Source organism: Schistocerca gregaria, chromosome 3 (assembly GCF_023897955.1).
Source record: "Schistocerca gregaria isolate iqSchGreg1 chromosome 3, iqSchGreg1.2, whole genome shotgun sequence".
Lineage (NCBI taxonomy): Eukaryota > Metazoa > Arthropoda > Insecta > Orthoptera > Acrididae > Schistocerca > Schistocerca gregaria.
In genome coordinates this window covers 237349665-237368001 of record NC_064922.1, presented here as the reverse complement: position 1 = coordinate 237368001, position 18337 = coordinate 237349665, and positions in this window count along the sequence as shown.

Here is an 18337-nt window from a genome sequence, read left to right as displayed (position 1 = left end):
TCCGATCCGTAGAACGCCAGTTTTTTTTCTCCTTATAATGACGTCCTCCTGAGTAGTCCCCGCCGGGAGATCCGAATGGGGGACTATTTTACTCCGGAATATTTTACCCAAGAGGACGCCATCATCATTTAACCATACAGGAAAGCTGCATGCCTTCAGGAAAAATTACGGATGTAGTTTCCCCTTGCTTTCAGCCGTTCGCAGTACCAGCACAGCAAGGCGGTTTTGGTGTGTTACAAGGCCAGGTCAGTCAATCATCCAGACTGTTGCCCCTGCAACTACTGAAAAGGCTGCTGCCCCTCTTCAGGAACCACACGTTTGTCTGGCCTCTCAACAGATACCCCTCCGTTGTGGTTGCACCTACGGTACGGCCATCTGTATCGCTGAGGCACGCAAGCCTCCCCACCAACAGCAAGGTCCATGGTTCATGGGGAGGTTGGTAAAAACTATAGGGAAACCAAATATTGGAACACATCAAACAAGTAACTAAGGATGTAGGGTGTAATTGGTGCTCTGGTGCTATGTAATACAGCTAAGCGCGTCTAAGGCTTCCATCCCGTCTGGTGTGGCAGGTGGAGACAGCGAAAAGAAAGCCGAAGTTCTAAATTCCGCACTTAAGGAAACGTTTGCACACAAGAACTGTACAAACAAACCGTCAATTGATCATCGCTCAGAGTCCCGTCTGAACGACATGGAAATAATTATCCCTGGGGTAGAGAAACAACTGAACAAGAGAAAGAGAAAAATACGTCGGCAGGTCCGGATGAAATCCCAGTTCGGTTTTAGAGAGATCACTCTGCCACATTGACCCCTTACTTATCTTCCATTTATAGCGAATCTCTCTCCAAATGCAAAATCTCAAATGACTGGAAAAAGCGCAGCTGACTCCTGTATGTAAAAAGGGTAAACAATGGACCCAAAAAATTACAGGCAATATCCTCAACATCGATTTGCTGAAGAATTATAGGACACATTCTAGGTTGCAGTATAGTAAACTTCTTAGAGACCGAAAAGCACGAATCAGCACGGCTTTAGAAAGCGTCGCTAGTGTGAAACTCAGTTTACCCTCTTATCGCGTGATGTACTGCGAACTATGGATGAAGGGCATCAGGCTCGCTTCATATTTCTAGATTTCCGAAAAGCGTTGAACGCGGTACTGCACTGTAGACTGTTAATGATGATAGGGGCGTTAGGAATAGGTTCCAAGATATGTAAGTGGCTTCTTAAGTAATAAAACGAGGTTTGTTATCCTTGACGGCTAGTGTTCATCACAGGCAAATGTATCGCTAGGACCGCCCCGGGGTAGTGTGATAGGTCCGCAGTTATTTTCTGTATACATAAATGATCTGGTAGACAGGTTGTGCTACAATCTGTGATAGTTCCTTGATGATGCTGCGGTGTACGGAAAGGTGTCAAAGATGAGCGACTGTAGGATGATACAAGATGACTTAGACAAAATTTCTAGTTGGCGTGGTGAATGGCACGTGGCTCGAAATGTAGAAAAATGTAAGTTAATGCTAATGAGCAGGAGAAACAAATGACGTATGTTCGGATATAGGATTCATAGTTCCTTGCGTGACACAGTCACATCGCGTAAGTATCTAGTTGTAACGTTGCAAAGAGATATGAAATGGAACGATCATATGAGGATTGTGGTTCAAAATGGTTCAAATGGCTCTGAGCACTATGGGACTTAACTTCCAAGGTCATCAGTCCTCTAGAACTTAGAACTACTTAACCCTAACTAACCTAAGGACAGCACGCACATCCATGCCCGAGGCAGGATTCGAACCTGCGATCGTAGCAGCAGCCGGATGGTTCCGGACTGAAGCGCCTAGAACCGCTCGGCCACAGAGGCCGGCCCTGCTACCTCCAACATACATGTCGAGTAAGGGCCACTAATATAAGATACGAGGAATCAGGGCTCATAAGGAAGCAAATAGGTAATCGTTTTTCCCTCACTCTGTCTGCGAATGGAACAAGAAACGAAACGGCTAGTAGTGGATCAGCATATCCTCCGCCACGCACCGTACGATGGCTTGCGCCGCAAGTATGTAGATGTAGAAGAAGTTCGTAGCGGGCTGCATCAAAAGCAGTCAGAAGCTTGATGACCCCATTAAAAAGAAATACGTGGATCTGTGCAGTACAGTCAGCATATTAGCGTTGAATGTATGGAAGCTTACTAGTGGACTGTAATCGATTTGTTGCAAGTTTAATTACTGACACACAGATACGAATTCCTCCTTTTGTTATTGATGATGGTAATAGACAGCGAAACCTGACACTGCTGGAATTACATCATAGCTGATGAGTACATCTTATCAGAAGTGAGTAATCTGTTCCTTAACGTCAAAGAAGATATTTTATAAAATTACCGGTGCGGGTCTGAGCTTCGTTGCATGCGTAATAGCATATACTGAAATATCAGAAGGTATCAGGACGTGAGATAAATCTTTCCGAATAGTATCGTGCAGTTCAGAGGATCCTGCAGGAGGAAATGGCTCGGGCAGCGCGTGAGATAGCCAGGGAGCAGACAATGGCTGGGTCAGACTGCAGCCGGTGATTATCCACGTGCAGTCCGGACGACACTTAGCGTGGCCAACACGTGTTCCAGTGTTCCAGGGGCCGCTTCCCAACTGCGCCACGCTCACTTTTCTTTCTATCTGTCTCTTTCCCTCTCCAGTCGTCCGTCCTCCGCGTGTTTTTATTGTATTTGTCGCCGCGCTGTATGTATAAGTAAGCAGGTTCTATTCAAGTCCTCAATCAACTATGCCTCTTGCATGATTTTGATCGCATAATTCCTCCAGCGAGAGGTTTTTCCTCCGGTTTTTGTGTGCTCATGCGCGGCAGCAGAGCGCTTTGCATAAGAATGCCATGTGGGTGCTGCAGGCTGGCTTTTGTTCTCCGCAGTATAATTCAAGACTTCTCCTTCCCTCTCTCTCTCTCTCTCTCTCTCTCTCTCTCTCTCTCTCTCTCTCTCTTGTTCGCCCACTCCCCTCCCACCTGCTTAATCTACACAACTTCGTGTATGTGCGAGAGACCAGGTGCCCGCTCACGAAACCAGAATTGCGCCAATGACGAATCGTCTTTGAACGTTTCTGTCTCGAGGACTCGTTTTCTCCCCAGCTGACCTTCCTTTTAGTGAATTGCAGAGGTGCAAGCTATAAGTCGAAAGAATTTAATCAGAAGCGCAAATCATACCTGTACTGTTCCAGAAATAGCGCTAAGATCAAGCGAAAAGCGGCACAGAAAAATTACTTTAATTGAATTACAACTTGGTGTAACAAATTTACTTCGTCATGAATGTCATTCGAAATCGAGCAGGAATCAGTGTCTCGTTTACTGGCAAAATCTGCTTGGGTTTCAATCTGATCATCAGTTGGTTTCTTATTCTGCGTTTTAGTAAGTTTTCCACATGTCGTGTCCTGATCAAGTCACCGCCAGAATATGACGAAGACCACTGCGTCTTCTTCAGTTGACATCGTGTCAGTTACACATAAGGAATTTAATACAAATACAAATAACAGCGACCAGTCACTTGCGAAAAATTTGTTTATTTCCATAAATTACTTACGAAGTTTTCTGTCGCACTTTCAGAAGGCACACACTGAAGTTACATATACGGTTTCGTTGCGTGGTGCTGGGTACTTCCTATGTGATAAGAAGATAGGAAATACTTTATTAATCGCCATGAGTGATTCAGTAGTGTCGGAAAAATAATTTCGTTACTTCCTGCTGCCGTGTGATTACTATTGTTCCTAATATTCACCTAACAGCTTCCATTTTCGTTGCTTTGGCGCACATAATTCATCATTAGGCACTATAAACGTCACCATTTACAAATAAATATCTTCCCTCGAAGATGTAATGTTTTTACACGTGCAAATGAATTTTGGATTTCTGTGTACTTAATATAATTGTCGTGTGGGCAAACGGACTGATTTAGACTGGTTTTAAAACGAGTGTTTGCAAAACACCCTTACGGCAATTGTAAACTGAAAGAATGGCAACTATATGTACACTACTGGAAAAATACAGGGTGTTACAAAAAGGTACGGCCAAACTTTCAGGAAACATTCCTCACACACAAATAAAGAAAATATGTTATGTGGACATGTGTCCGGAAATGCTTGATTTCCATGTTAGAGCTCGTTTTAGTTTCGTCAGTATATACTGTACTTCCTCGATTCTCCGCCAGTTGGCTCAACTGAAGAAAGGTAATGTTGATTTCCGTGCTTGTGTTGACATGCGACTCATTGCTCTACAGTACTAGCATCAAGCACATCCGTACGTGGCATCAACAGGTTAGTGTTCGTCACGAACGTGGTTTTGCAGTCAGTGCAATGTTTAAAAATGCGGAGTTGGCAGATGCCCATTTCATGTATGGATTAGCACGGGGCAATAGCCGTGGTGCGGTACGTTTGTATCGAGACAGATTGCCAGAACGAAGGTGTCCCGACAGGAAGGCGTTCGAAGCAATTGATCGGCGTCTTAGGGAGCACGGAACATTCCAGCCTATGACTCGCGACTGGGGAAGACCTAGAACGACGAGGACACCTGCAATGGACGAGGCAATTCTTCGTGCAGTTGGCTTTAACCCTAATGTCAGCGTCAGAGAAGTTGCTGCTGTACAATGTAACGGTGACCACGTCATTGTATGGAGAGTGCTACGGGAGATCCAGTTGTTTCCGTACCACGTTCAGCATGTGCAGGCACTATCAGCAGCTGATTGGCCTCCACGGGTACACTTCTGCGATTGGTGCATCATACAACGCGTCAATCCTCATTTCAGTGCAAATGTTCTCTTTAAGGATGAGGCTTCATTCCAACGTGATTAAATTGTAAACTTTCACAATCAACATGTGTAGGCTGACGAGAATCCGCACGCAATTGTGCAATCACGTCATCAACATAGATTTTATGTGAACGTTTGGGCAGGCATTGTTGGTGATGTCTTGATTGGGCCCCATGTTCTTCCACCTACGCTCAATGGAGCACGTTATCATGATTTCATACGGGGTATTCTACCTGTGCTGCTAGAACATGTGCCTTTACAAGTACGACACAACATGTATTTCACGCACGATGGATCTCCTGCACATTTCAGTCGATGTGTTCGTACGCTTCTCAACAACAGATTCGGTGACCGAGGGATTGGTAGAGGCGGACCATTTCAATGGCCCCACGCTCTCCTGACCTCAACCCTCAAATGGGGGCATTTGAAAGCTCTTGTCTACGCAACCCCGGTACCAAATGTAGACTCTTCGTGCTCGTATTGTGCACGGCTGTGATGCAATACGCCATTCTCCAGGGCTGCATCAGCGCATCAGGGATTCCATGCGACGAAGGGTGGAAGCATGTATCCTCGCTAATGGAGGACATTTTGAACAATTCCTGTAACAAAGTGTTTGGAGTCACGCTGGTACGTTCTGTTGCTGTGTGTTTCCATTCCATGAATAATGTGATTTGAAGAGAAGTAATAAAATGAGCTCTAACATGGAAAGTAAGCGTTTCCGGACACATGTCCACATAACATATTTACTTTCTTTGTGTGTGAGGAATGTTTCCTGAACGTTTGGCCATACCTTTTTGTAACACCCTGTATATTAGTACACTCGGAAAGAAGGCGTCAGTTTTGATCTGATGACGGCATGTGACACATGGGGTATATTTAGTACACGTACTGATGATGGATTCAACGTCGTCCGCCAACAGGTACCATATTTAGTACACGTACTGATAATGGATTCAACGTCGTCCGCCAACAGGTACCACAGTGGCACAGCTATCAGAACTCCTTCTGTGTCCACCCTTTAGTAGGAAAAGCTCACGGCAAGAAGGCTCAGTTTGGTGCAAACGTTTGAAGCAAGCAGACAGTCATGTCACAGAGGCGTACTTTTATTCCCTTCAGCCAACTGTAGGAGTTAAAAAGTTGTCGAATTGTGGCCTTACGAGTTACGTGATGGTTCTTTCGAAGAATTGCCACACAGTTGGACGTGCTGCGTCAGTTGTGAGACGATGCTGGTATCAGTAGTCACGTGAATATTCTTAAACCCGTAGACCAGGTTCTGGACGTCGACGCAATAAAGACTCTAGCAACGTCAACTGGCGGGGAATGATCGCTAGTCAGACACACGTACGGTACATGCAGTATCAGTGAGAGTGCTATCCGTGTGTAGAACATGGAATGTGCTCATCTTCCTGAGGTTGACCGAGAGCAGGTTGTGATGTCCCAGAGGTTCGGCGCGAGCATTTCGGAAACTGTAGGACTTGACGGGAATTCGAAGAATGCTGCGGTGAGCGTCTTCGACAAGGTGAAACCACGTCCAGACGTTGTGGGGTGAGGCGGACACTCCTCATTACAGATGTCTGACTTTGTAGGCTGGGCAGACTGGTAAAAGAAGACAGGCGGCGAACTGTGGCAGAACCAACACCAGATGTTAATGCCGGGTAGAGTAAAAGTGTGTCTGAACACACAATGCTTAGAACATTCCCAACGACGGGCCGCCGCAGTCGACGACCCATTCATGTTCCAATGATAAAACAACGATATCGGCAATTACCACTGAAATGGGCACGTGATCATCGGCATTCGACATCGGCGTCGTGCCACGGAGTTGGATAGTCTGATGAATCTCGACACTTTCTTTGGTGGGCGGAGGGTGGGGGGGGGGGGGGAGGGCAAGTGGGCGCGAATCTGTCGTCTTTCAGGGGAACAGCTCTACATCTACTTATCTACTCCGCTATCCACCAAGCGGTGTGTGGCGGAGGGCACAATTTGCACCAAAGTCATATTTCACCCCCACCCCCCCTTCCGTCCCCTCCACTGTTCCACTAGCGGATCGCGCGAGGGAAAAACGACTGTCTGAACGCCTCAGTACGAGCTCTAATTTCCATTATCTTTGAATGGTGATCATTGCTCGATTTGAAAGTTGGTGGTAATAATATATGCTCTGCATCCTCTGTGAAGATCGGATTTCGGAATTTGGTGAGCACCCACATCCGTTTAGCGCGCCGTCTATCTGCGAGTGTGTCCCACTTCAAACTCTCCATGAGGTTCGTAGCGCTCTCGCGATGGCTAAATGTACCAGTCACGAATCTTGCCACTCTTGTTTGGACCTTCTCAGTCTCTTGAATCAGACCCAACTGGTAAGGGTCCCATACAAACGAACAATAATCTAAGACTGGTTGAACGAACGTATTGTAAGCTAATTCCTTTGTTGAAGGACCGCATCGCTTCATAATTCTACCAACAAACCGAAATCTAGAGTTTGCATTACCCGTTACTTGTGTAATCTGGTCATTCCATTTGAGATCATTTCGAATAGTCACAACCAGATACTTGACGGATGTTACCGTTTTCAAAGACTGGTCATTTATTTTGTACTCGTACGTTAATGCGGATTTTCGCCTTGTAATACGCAGTACGTTACACTTACTATTATTGAGAGATGACTGCAAGTCGTTACACCACACATTAATTTTCTGCAAATCCTCATTGACGTGTTCACAACTTTCGTGTGATACTACTCTCCTGTAGACTACAGCATCATCGGTAAACAGTTTAATGCCGCTGTCAATACCATCAACCAGATCGTTAATGTAAATCGTAAAAAGCAGTGGACCTATTACGCTGTCTTGGGGCACACCCGAAGTTACGTTTGTTTCTGCTGAAGACACCCCGTTAAGGACGACATACTGCTCCCTGTCTGTCAGAGCTGCCGCGAGTAATGAGGGTATTTTTGTGATAGAAAGTTCCTATGGGACCAAACTGCTGAGGTCATCGGTCCCTAGGCTTGCACACTACTTAATCTAACTTAAACCAACTGACGCTAAAGACAACACACACTCCCATGCCCGAGGGAGGACTCGAACCTCCGACAGGGGAAGCCGCGCGAACCGTGGCAAGGGGCAAGAGACCGCATGGATACCCCGCGTGGCACTGAGGCAGGGGCACTACATGAGTGGTGTTTGGTGTAATTCGAGGATCTCTGCCTGCCGGACGCTTGCTACTGTGGTCCGTGCGGTTATGGTGAGCGCTGTGTCCGGACAGCATAGTGCTCGCCGCATCTGCTTAGTAAGCAAGAGACCTGGGTTTGAGTCGCGGTGCGGCACAAACTTTCAACTTGCTCCATCGATATAAATCAAAGCCCACTGGTAGCTAACGCCTTCAGTTCCCCTGTGTCTTGATTCACAGTGGCTGTAGGCTCAAACTGGTGCCCGAAAGGACAGACACTGCGTATACAATCCGCAGAAAAGAAATTTTGCAGCGTACATGACCGTCTTCTGTTTCAAGTTGCGAGATGGTGCACCATCAATGAAGTATAGCTTGACCGACCATACACTGTATAACCAGTTTTCAAAAAATATATAATTGTAATGACATTCAAATATGTACCTGAAGAAGTAGCAACGTATTCCAAATGGCTTTAATATAATATCAGCACTCAAATATGTAGAGCTCTAAATATTTACAAACATTGCACTTAAAAACATTTATTGAAATTTTGTAAAGGGATAAAGTATAAACAAAACACCAGAGATTACCAACATATCAGTAACAATTCCATACATACACGACCCACAACCACATAAATATCTTTGAGTAAACAACAAGCTGTCAAACTTGAATTTCTACAACTGTCCGATAGAGAAAAACGTATTATAATATACGGGCAATAGCAAATTTTCGAACAACTTTAGAACGTTGCTGAAAATAACATTACAGCCAACGACTGCAGACAGAAATAATGGTTTACTCAAAGTTGAGAAACCATACGGCTATCGACCAAAACATACCTTACAAATTATAAATTGTTTGCAAATGTACTGACGGTGGCAATAAAGTAGAAATAAGCTTACATACTAACAAAAAATGTCAAGCAGCATACTGTTTTGCAGTTCCCTGCATGGTAGGAGACGGCTGCATGACACGAATCTGCATTCTCGAAGACCATGGCGAGCTCCGGTCGTGCTCCATGGACGGGCAATAAATCATCCAGAATGGACGCCCCAGGATCATCGTCGAGTGTTATTTACGGACCTAATTCTGATCTGTTGGTTGGTTGATTTGGGGAGGAGAATCAAACAGCGAGGTCATCGGTTAGGGAGGGATAAGGAAGGAAGTGGGCCGTGCCCTTTCAAAGGAACCATCCCGGCATTTGCCTGAAGCGATTCATAAAAATCGCAGAAAACCTAAGTCAGGATGGCCGGACGCGGGTTTGAACCGTCGTCCTCCCGAATCCGAGTCCAGTGTGGTAAGCACTGCGCCACCTCGCTCGGCCGAATCTGTTTGCACCCTGGTAATCGCGGAGAACGTTTTTGCAGACAAAAAGGTAACATCGAACATCTCCAACACTGTGTGCTCCATTTGCAAAAAGGTGCCGGTGAAAGTGAAGCTCTGCGATAATATTAAAAGGGGAAACCGAACACATCTCGTAGTCTAGAGGGCAATCTCACTGCTCCACGGTAGAGGGACGAGGTTCTGCAGGCAACAGTAGGGCCACGTCGCCAATATTTTGCTGGCAATTCCCTCCTGATGGACGACAACTCGAGTGCTCATGGTGGTGATCTCGTAAAAACGTTCCTTCAGCGTGCTAGGATCACCAGGATGGCGTGGCCTGGTTGCTCCCTGGACGTGAATCGAATTGAACATGTATGGAACCGATTAAAACGAGCTATTTTTGAACTTCGATATCGGCCATGTACTTTGTGCGACTTACGCAGCACCGTCGTTGAAGATTAGGACACTTTGGACCAGGACTGGTTTGATGATGTCATCGATGGCATACCACGACGGATTCAAAGCCATCATCCGAGCAAGAGGACATTCCACTATGTACTGTTGTTGCTCAAAAGTGCTGTGAACATCCCCACCCCTCCCCTCTCTACCCCATTGGGAAACAGACGTTTTAACGTTACACATATGTTTTCTGTTTTTGATACGCATGTCTCAGAGCCAATTTTTTCCTTCTGAATTAAAGGTAAAGTCTGGAAATGAGTCCGTGATCATATTGTGGCACTTTATTTCACAGATCTGTCCTAATCACACAATTTTTTTTACACTTCACTAGTACTGGTTTCGGCTACTGGGCACCTACATATTTAGCTTGTCGTTATACTATATCTGAATATTTTGTGATCTGAAGATGGCAGTAGCTGAGACCGGTAATAGTGAAGTGTAAAAATGTTTGTGTAATCAAGAGCGACCTGTAAAATAAAGTGCTAAAATTTTTCCCTTCTTTGCCCCGAATTTCGGAATAAAGGTGTGATTGAAAACATTTTTTCATGTGTATGAAAAAGAAATAAAAAATTATGAACTGAAAAGATTCAGTAAATTCTGTTAACTCCACACTGTCGTAATTTGGCAAAGCGATAACTTATCGCTTTGTCTCTCACACAGATTTCTTGCATCACGGCTTTGAAAAAGAATTATCAACATAAAACTAACCTTAATTAGAGTAATAGTAGTGCCTCAAAGACTAGTAACCTTTATTTCACATCGCCTTATTTTGAAATGAGAAGTAAAAGTCTGAAATTACATCATGGAGAAAAGTTTGACGAACACGTTATAAATGAGGCGCAACAAGACAGAGAGTATGGCTGCATTTTAAAACTCGCGCTACTGCATAAACAAAAAAGTGTCTTCATCATACGAAACAAGCGCAGCAGAAGGTTCCCGGACCGCGAGAAGCTAAGCATCTGCTCGATGGTGCCTAGTTAGAGAAGCAGACCATTTTAATAACGCATCCAAATGGTAACTAACGCTGTCCGGGGCCCAGTTAGGATATGTGTTTATGGTAATTGCTCACCGGGGCAGTTTAAGTATGCGATTTGTAAGACTCGAGTTCGGGTGTACCTCGAACGGGTGGAAGTCGACGATTTTACTGGCCGAATCATTAAAGTAATTACCGAAATATGTGTTTATCGAATCTGTATTAATGATTTCTCACGAATTTTGTTAAGAGAAATTTGCATGTGATTAGGCGCGGCAACCTGTTTGGCTGCAGGTTGGAGGGTATTCAAATTAGCCCAGATCTTACCTGTAGCTGGTGGCCGGCGCTGTGAAACCCCGCGGGGCATCAGCGCCCACCGCCAGTGTGATATGGTCTGTGTAGTGTAGTCCAGCCGGGACGCTCCGCGCCAATCAGCACCTGGTCGCGTCCCAAAGCCAAGCGTTACCATCGCAACGGCTGCTAAAAAGGCAACTAGGCGCATTACTGCACTACTCTACATCATATTTCTAGGAACGAATATTAATTCTCAGCTAACTACTTCTTTTTTCCACATGACAATATGATCTACATGCATTCACGACTTAATTATGAGTGCTTAAATGTAACTGCTACACCCCTTGACGAAGCGTTTTAGTGGATTGGAAACTTTCTGCCGAATATTACGTGTTCGTAAATGACCGAGTAGTAGTAAAGTACGTGGTGCCCATAATTAAAGTTCCAATTTCATAACGATGTACAAAGAGAACCACTGATCAGAATGGCGTCAGATTTGGTCATCATATTATTAGCGCAGGAGGAAATGTCATGGAATAAAAATTTTGACGAAAATTTAACCAGTAGATGAGACTGTGTCTTAAAATAAATGCTACAAATGACACATGAATCGCAAAACGATGGCTATGGTTTTAGGTGCACGTTACGCCAACATACTGTTTAATGTACGAGGGTAAATCAAATGAAAACCTTAAATTTGTAATAACAAATCGAAATTTCGCGCCGTTATCCTGTAAGTTGGTAAATGTGCCACAAACAGCTTGGAGAATGGCCTGTAGGTGGCAGCATAGTGCAGATGCACACATACCGTCGCAGTATCAGTATAAAGATGGCCGCCCCACTTGCGACTTGCACCGGGGAAGAACAGCGTTCTGTTATTCGGTTTCGTGTAGTGAAGGTGTGAAACCTATTGAAATTCATCGACGAATCAAGGTTCAGTATTGTGATGCAAGTTTGTCACAGCAGCAAATCTAGAAATGAAATAGGAAGTTCGCAAATGGCGTGACTTCAGTGGAAGACGATCCTCGTCCAGGTCAGACACAACAAGTTGTGACTCCACAGAAAATTGCAGCAGTTGTAGCCATAGTGAAGGATAACCACCGGGTGACACTGAATGATGTTGCAGCATGTTTACAGATTAGTCATGGGCCAGCACACCACATTGTGCACGATGTGCTTCAGTTTCACAAAGTGTGCGCAAGATGGATGCCACGGCAGCTGACTCCTGAAATGAGAGAACGACGTGTTGATGCCTGTGAAGAACTTCTTCGGTGCTTTGAACGAGAAGGTGATGGCTTCTGTGTAAGAATCATTACTGGGGACGAAACCTGGGTTCACTTCCACCAACCGGAAACGAAGAGAGCGAGCAAGGAATGGCACCTTTCCTCATCACCAAAACAAAAGAAGTTCCGAACAGAACCATCAGCGAGAAAGGTTATGTTGAGTCTCTTTTGGGACGAAAAAGGCGTCATTTTGGAGCATTACATGCCTAGAGGGACCACTGTCACCAGTGCATCATACACAGATCTCCTAAAAAATCATCTGCGGCCTACAATCAAATCAAAGCGACGTGGATTGCTGTCAGCAGGTGTCCTTTTGCAACATGACAATGCAAGGCCCCACACTGCCCATACAACAGTTCCAACAATCACAGACCTGCATTTTGAGTGTCTTCCTCATCCACCATACTCATCAGACCTTGCCCCAAGTGTATTCCATATGTCTGGACACTCAAAGACGCAATTTCCGTTCTGATGAAGAGGTACGCCACGCGATGCATGAGTGGCTGCGCGGTCTACCAAAAGAATTTTTTTCTAAAGATATTTATGCTCTTTTTAAGCGCTGGATGACTTGCATTGAGCATGGTGGAGATTATGTTGAAAAGTGATACAGCTTTCTACCACTTCTGCACCATAAATAATATTAAAAAAAAACTAGTTAACGTTTTCATTTGACTCACCCTCGTACATGACTAAAGGAGGCAACAGTTGTGGAACTATTAGTTAGGCAAGCCAATCCAGCATGGTAAGGTATGGGAGAAATCGGTTTTTACCTGTCCTGGGGCCAAAAAGGCATAAAAAACAAAATGACATCAGCTTGTAATGGTTGTGGGGCCAAAAACCACATAAAAAGCAAAATTACATCGGTTTTCAACTGTCGCGAGGCTGAGACGAGACATATTCACAGGCTATCCACCCTTTTCTGCAAAGTTGAAATTGAGAAACAGCATGTCCCACAACAGATCGGATTGTCTAGGGGGCTCACATTCAGAATGCTTTGACCGATGGGTGCCCTCTATTCAGCTACGCTCGTAATTAGAGCACTGAAAACAACATCTTTGAGATAACCCCATAGCCAGAGGCCACACAAAGTGAGATCAGGTGACCTGGATAGGCAGGCATAGAGAAATGACGACTGATAAATCTCACATTTCCGAAATGCCTCTGCAGCAGCCGCTTCACTGTCTGTGCAGTATGATGAGGAGCACCATCTTGCATAAAAATGTTCCTACCCACACATCCACGCTGTTGAAGGGTTGGTATGACGCTGGAAAGCAAAAGACTCTCATAGGATTAACCAGTGACAGTACATTTAACAGAACACGCAGTACTCAATGAACTGGTACCGGTTGATGTGCGTGCGGATTATCCGTTTCATATTCTGCTATTTTACATATTGACGTGTCCATGGAGGTAGTAATGGGCTTCGTGTGCCCACACAATGGACCAAGGTCATTCATTGTCCACTTCCATGCGAACAAGAAATTCCAGAGGGAACGTTTGTCTTGCTGGCAGGTCAGCAGGAAGCAACTCCTCATCATGAGTGATTGCAGAATGTGTCGTAAGGTTATATGCAACGTGCTCGTAGGTATGTCCAACGTTCGGAAAGTTCCCCGTGCACTGCATGTTTCCACACCACCTGTCGACCCCTCCTGCAGTGTTGCGGCCACATCTTCGACAGATATCGGATTAACTGCTTTCCTCTAACATTGCACTTCGAAAGGAACCTGTCTTTTCAAATATTGTAATCAGTTTCTCCAGACCCTTAGCAGACATCTCAACAATGCCTTGTTTCATACTCTGGAGTGTCCGGAACTTCTGGAGTGCTATTGGCGCACTGTCGCCGTTCTTGTAAAAGACGTTTACCAGGAGCCCACGATCCTTCATGGGGAAAGTGATGATGCCCGTTTAGGACGCAAACTGAGGAACAGTTGCGTGCCGCACTTCTTTTGGTGTGCATATTTCGACGCTTACAACACCATCTATTGCCCAAAATTGCGATATTTTTTTTTTGTCCCGCGGCGTTTCCCCCTGTATCAAATTTGACGCCATCTTTAGCAGCTGTTCTCTTTCTTCAGCGTTTTGAAACTGGAATTTTGATTACTGACACTTGTATTATACAAATTGTCAGTTACATTGGTGAGAACACAACGGTGTGCTATGAGTGATGTCATCAGGGTGGAACAGTCAGTGCCTTTAATTACGTACTATTCATACGCGCGATTCATTCTTAGCTATGGAAATCTTTTATGTGCAAAAAATGCGCAAAATATGAGCACAGTTTTCAAACTGTAGCACTAGCCCTTAAAAATAATAAGGAAAAACGGTAATCATGCTCACTGCATATATCTGTTCACAACGTGCGGATTTCGTTGGAAATTTTAGCTGTACTAAGTGCGTGCACTTAGCAATCAGTGAGGCACATCGAAAGTAATCTTGCCAGTTACTGCACAAACAGCTCTGTCCATGACCTTGCAACAAGATGTTGAATAAACTAATACTTATCTAGAAAGTATAAATATAAAACTCAAAACATTATCTACCAAGGAATAAAGCTATTAACATACGTTTTTTGCAAATATTAACAATAATAAAGATGTGCAACTTCCTCAAGAAAATTAAGAGGTTAGTAAAACAAACATATCTAGAAACGCAGTCGAAAGGACCGGTTAAGCAATACGCGTTGTGACGGTTTACTTAGGTAACGCTTCTCTGTCATGTTTTTTCTCCCGGAAAACCTTAATTCCATACTGTGCGATAAGCAATGTTAATAATGCAACGAACGGGAAGTGCAGTATATGTAATGGGTGTAGTGGTTGGTGCTGAGAAACGAATGAACGGTGTACCGCTGGCTTTCTGCAATACTAAACAACTTTTTGCAAAACATTGTTATACACTAGGGATAAGCCATATGAGGTTACGCTATTTTAAGCAGGCTAGCTTCGTAGCTGAAGGATGGAAGCGGCTCCAATCTCTCTACGACCATACTAATTTTGGTTGTTAGTGATATCACTAAGCTACTTAAGGTAAATAGCAATGTGGTTCCCACTGCAAGAATTAAAAGGACACTGCCGACGGCCTGTCCCGTCTTTGCCAGACAACCACTAAGTACGTAAATAGCGGTGTACATGAATTCTATTTTTCTTAGCAGATCATACCGTGACATATCCAATATCTTTGTAAAAGTGATCCGGCACTATTATTACTACCACTGTTAGCTGAAATAATTTATAAATCAGTATCGAAGCATGGTAATTTGTAATGTGAACAGTGAAACAGAACTGAAGGAAAAGGAGGAATTTGAAATGGCATATAAGCACTTTTGGACCCTATTGACTTGAGTATCTTATGGGAAACATTCCTTATGCCAAAAGTAGTCGCTTCGCGAAATGCCAATACATTATCTGTAAAACTTTGTCTCCTTAGGTAAAGCGTATCTTTCTGTAGTCTTTATTCTAGGGCACTAGATGGCACATCTCTTCTCTTGCAGAGTTTCGGTACCATCTATCTACATCTGGAGGTAATTTGGAAAACCTTCTACTGGACGGAGTAAAGCAACAAGACAGTAAGGTCAGCGCCGAGCAGGAGATGCAAAATAGAGCAAAACTTTCCAAGTAATCATACGTCGTAAATGGAGCGTTATGGAACTATAGCCGTAATATACCAAAATCATCAGATAGTGCGCGGAAGTTTGTTCAGTAAGGAAACGTGTTCGGAGTGTCTCGAAGGAAGGTTTTGTCGGAGTAGGCTGCCTACCTGTAACGCTACGGTTGCTGTGCTCTACTGCACTAGTAACCTGTGCTGTATCGCGCCTGATGCACCATGAGCAGCAACACAAACGACGAACTACCTGAGATTCATTCTGCTTACGGAGCAGGGGGATGCAGTTCTGTGAGTGCGAAAAGATGGGATGCTGAACATTTCCCGAACGGGAAACTACCTACAGTTAACGCCTAGAGACCATCGCTTGAGAGGAACGGACATAATTCCAGCCAAAAAGACGAGGATTAGTGAGGGCTTTGGAATATGACAATGACGTACTCTGGCGTTTCTAAACAATGTCAACAAGCAGCCTCAGAGCAGCAGCTCAGTGTCACTCACGGGCTTATTTGGAATATCTCAAAATACACTGGTTGACATCCTAACCATAGGAAAGTATAAGCTTATTCAAGGCGCGCAATTTCTTGTGCCAGGAAGTTAAGACCGCGCAAACTCCACAACGATGTGAACTTCCGTACTTCGTCCTGTTTGCAATTGAGACAGCTTTTACTGGGGAAGCTCTTCCAGAAGGTGGTAACCAGGGAAGGATTTAGGTGAAACGCAGGGCAGAAACTGTCGGTGAAAAGTTATCTGGACCTTTCATTTGACATTCCCGATTAAATGGAAGAGTTAGTCCCATTTTTTGCAGCTTTAATTGCTCGTACTGTTGGAAGATATTCCTGTCATCACACGACGAAGGATGCTGGACGATGCTCTGTCGCAATCAGGTTTGGCAGTCTGGAGGCATTTGAGTAACGTGTTGGGGCGCAGGTGCATGGGGTGTGCTGGTCACCGAACATTAGTAAAACTCAAAACATTGATGTGGTTTACTGAGAAACCTCACACGAAGAGTTTGCGACAGATGGTTCCAGAAGTACCGTGAATGTCCGTCCGCAGCCGGAAAATTGTTGCGCGCAAAAAATCACGCTGCCCTCGAGCATTACACCCCCTGGAGCCGCAGCGTCAAATGGAGAGAGACGCGTGGTTAATTAACCGTGCACGAGCGGAAGTTGTGGGCTGCAAGCTGTAACTCAGTGCGAGTTTTGCTGGGGAGTTCCTGCAGAAAGTTCGTCATGCGGTCAAGTTTTCGATTGAGATAGAAACGGCGACCGATAGATTGTGGTTAGTCTTCAGTAGAAACAAAGCAGTGAATAGAATGATCGTGTATGGACATATACCGCTGGCCTAGAGATTTAACTAAGTACTATTACTTTGCAACTGTTCTTTGAATAGAACAACCAGACATAAGTTAATTCAATTAGAACATTATATAATTTTCGTTCATGGAACAGAAGTCAACGCGGGACAGATAGGCTACCCTGCATTCTACAACTGCTGTAACGGATCTTACCAAAGCTGAGCAATATATTTTACTGTTCACTACTCTGCGTTACTTTCATTGTGTGTATACTGACCTATATACGACGCATCTGTTCCATTAGCACACCTTTCAGCTTTATTAGTCTTCCTCAGCAGCAGCGAGAGTGGACGCCCCAAATCCACAATAGTTGATTGCATTATTAATAACATTGCACCCTACAGTACATAATGTCAGCCTAGTTGATTTAATAGTCAAACTTTGATCACTTAAGTTTACAGAAAATTCGCATAGACCTTCGTGAGCCATGGATACAATTTTAAAAATTGCCTAGCATTGAATGTTAAACTAAAACCATTATCTTCAACTAAAGAAGTTGGATGTTTAAGGATTCGTGTGTCGGACTGCAAAGTAAATCTATACAATATAAAGCGTTTATGAATATATCACAGAGTGACGATAAACATTGGTACCAAAGCAGAGATCTGACTTAAAATCCTGAGTCAACAATACGTTGACATGCCTTAATAAGACAAATTTCCTGTCTCTTCTGTTTCCTTTGACTCTGCATTGAATTAGTAACTCAGGTACTTAGCATAACTGGTACCAGTTGGGACCAGTCATATTAAATACCAACAGGCGCTTGTCGCTGATTGGCTATCGTATTATGATCGTATCTCCATAATTATGCATTTCCTACCCGTGATTATCTGGAAAATTTGTTACGATTCGACGCCTTCTACCTTGCTCTGGCGTTACTGTCGTGTTGTTTCTCTCTAACCATTTTAATAGCCATACTTGCCTGAGTGTTCTCTGCAGACTGTTGTCGAGAGTTTAGGAAAAACACTGTTTCCTGAAGAAGCTATCTCATAGGGAAAACTGTTTTCTATTGTACTGTGGTGAATGCCACAGCATAACGCACGGATTGAAACAGGGCTTCATAAGTTTTTCACCTGAAGTGACTATTATGT